The sequence below is a fragment of the Lolium rigidum genome, chromosome 7, assembly GCF_022539505.1.
Source record: "Lolium rigidum isolate FL_2022 chromosome 7, APGP_CSIRO_Lrig_0.1, whole genome shotgun sequence".
NCBI lineage: Eukaryota > Viridiplantae > Streptophyta > Magnoliopsida > Poales > Poaceae > Lolium > Lolium rigidum.
The window spans coordinates 248462916-248465849 of record NC_061514.1 but is presented as its reverse complement, the minus strand read 5'-3'; positions in this window follow the sequence as shown (position 1 = coordinate 248465849).

Here is a 2934-nt window from a genome sequence, read left to right as displayed (position 1 = left end):
TCTTAGGACCCAACTTAGTTGGGGACCAACAATCCAAAACTTGATCAATAGGTGCTTGTTGGAGGGCATTGGAGACTTGGCTACATCATGAAGAATTAAGGGATCTTCATCATTTATATTATCTCAAGCCAAGTCTTTTGGCTATCTTGCTTCTATCATATATTTAATGTTCCTCCTTGCGGTAACATGTTCTCAACTCATTTATATTGAAAGTTACTCGCCCCTTTGCATGTGTTAGTTTTGTTCCTAACATGTGTTTGTATATGTTGTGCTTCCTAATTGTTTTGCTTAAGAAATCAAGTCTATGCATGTTGGGTTGCACACCATGTATTTGTGTTTGTGTTGGAGCCTCTTTGCATCTTGTTGTATCTTATATGGCTCTTATGAGCGATTAATGGACTATCCCATTTTGGGGGAGTGATATTCCTTTGGGAATTTCATGATCCTAAACAATGTGTGTACATGAGGAATATCACTTAGACTTGATATTGCGAGATTATCTAGTCGCTATGTGGTATGTCATCTTCATGAGAAATTCAAATTCTAATGTCCATCAATATCTCTAGTTGGATCTTATTTGCCTCTTGTGAAAATAAATTCCTTATCACATTATGGGGGAGTAATAAGCTTTATGCATATTACAAGCCTAGAAAATGTGAACATTTGAGGTTGTGTCAAATAGAATTGATACCGTAAATTATCTCTCTCCTATGTGGCATGTTTGCTCAAACAAGCTCCAATTTGCTTAAATGGCTTCATTGCTAATATCTTTGTGGATCTTATTTGTGAAAGTTTTTCTTGGCATGGTTTTTCACAACGTGTCCCTCAATACATTTTTGGAAAACCATGTGCTTCAAGTCATACTATTAATTGCTTTGCATGTTGGTATGAATACTATTAATTGCTTTGCATGTTGGTATGACTAAATGAAGCAATCAAGAAACTATCTTTGCATGATGGTTAACTCTTATCTTTTACCATATGCTTTATTCGTTGTAAATATGATCTTATGTATACTTACAAACTACCACCGGAAAATATTTCATAATACCTCTTGTCCTAGGACAAGTGGTAATCAATTATGAGGTAGATATTTATTGATCATATCTACATTGGCTCTTGTGTTTAAATTGCCTTATTTATTGCCATGAATTTGTTGTGCTTTGACTCCCATGTGTCTTCCTTGCATCTTATGGATCTAATTTGTCTATTCAAACTTTCTTAGCATTTTTAGTAGATATAGGTAGCGTGATGATCCTAGTTTTGTGCATTTTGTATCCATATTCTAAATCCTAGATAATGCACTAATCTTGGGGAGCTCTCCTATATTTGTTATAATGCTTAAACTTCTCTTGATCATTATCAAAAATTTGGTTTTGGGAGACATAAATTTTCTTTTTGGTACTTTGTGCCATCATAAAAAGTTTCGAGGGTTTGGTTTATTTGTTGGAACCTTGCTCTCTTGGGAGTTGGTTATCTCATTCCTTTGTGTTTAGGTTTAATTAGCTTCTTATAATGAGATAATTCTTTGGAGTCAATCTTGTGTTGATTTGATTCTTTGATATAATTTTGGCAACCATTGTCTCTTGATTTATTTAGTGTTTTGTCCAAATTGTATCTTCCTTTGGTTCTTGAAAGTATTGTGCATGCATATTTAATATATGTATATCTTATGGCATGTGTTACTTTCTTTGATCCAATATATAGGGTAAACTCCATCAAATCCTAATTTGGCTAAGATGTGCATGAAATTCATTTTCATATCACTATGCACATAGAATTGTGGAGTTTGTCCTAGATGTTGTAGTGTGTCTAACTACTTCGGACCCAATTAGTTTGGGGACCATTTTGTACTTACCTTTGTGTTAGGTACAATGGATATGCATTGGATGCTTGTCTCACTCTTGGAAAGAAGTGGTGACTCAATGGTAACTTGAGGCAAGCTAGGATGGTCAACGAACACATATCTACTACATCCACACCAATGCTATCTTGGTAACAAGTATCTTCTCATGCATACTTTTCTTGTATCCAACCTTATGGTTGCATCTTGGCATGAATCTCTTGATTTGCAAATATTGTGCTTCTTGAAAAAGGTTTTATGAAACCTCTTTATTGTGAATGTGAGTAATTTGAGATGAGTGCATTTGTTGGGAAGTATGTTAAATCATGCTCATGATTCATTCATCCCAACTATGCCTATCTAGCAATTTTATTGCATATCAATTCCTCAAGGCTCTCACGTGTGCAATATAGATGAAAGTGCAAATTTAGTTATTTCTTTTGGTATCCTCGTTTGTGATACTTGTTGCCTTTCTCAAATGCATCCCAACTATCTTCTATCCCTTGTTGATATTTGTGATGTATTTTAGATGTTTGTAGTTGAAGTTCATGAATGTACAATGATGACCCACAAGTATAGGGGATCGCAACAGTCTTCGAGGGAAGTAAAACCCAAATTTATTGATTCGACACAAGGGGAGGTAAAGAATACTTATAAGCCTTAACAACTGAGTTGTCAATTCAGCTGCACACGGAAAAGCACTAGTAACAGGGGTGATGTGAAAGCAGCAGTAATATGAGAGCAGTAGTAACAGTAACACAGCAGCAGTAACAGTAATATGAGAGCAATGGCACCAGAAAATAGTTGATACTACTTCCAATGTCATGTAGAACCGAGTATATGATGATGAGAGATGGACCGGGGTTCCCAGCTATCTACACTAGTGGTAACTTCTCCAATAACAAGTGTTGGGTGAACAAATTACAGCTTGGGCAATTGATAAGATTGAAATAGCATTAAGACAGAACATCAAGATTATTAATCATGTAGGCATGTTTCCCATATATAGTCATACGTGCTCGCAATGAGAAACTTGTACAACATCTTTTGTCCTACCAGCCGGTGGCAGCCGGGCCTCTAGGGAATCTATC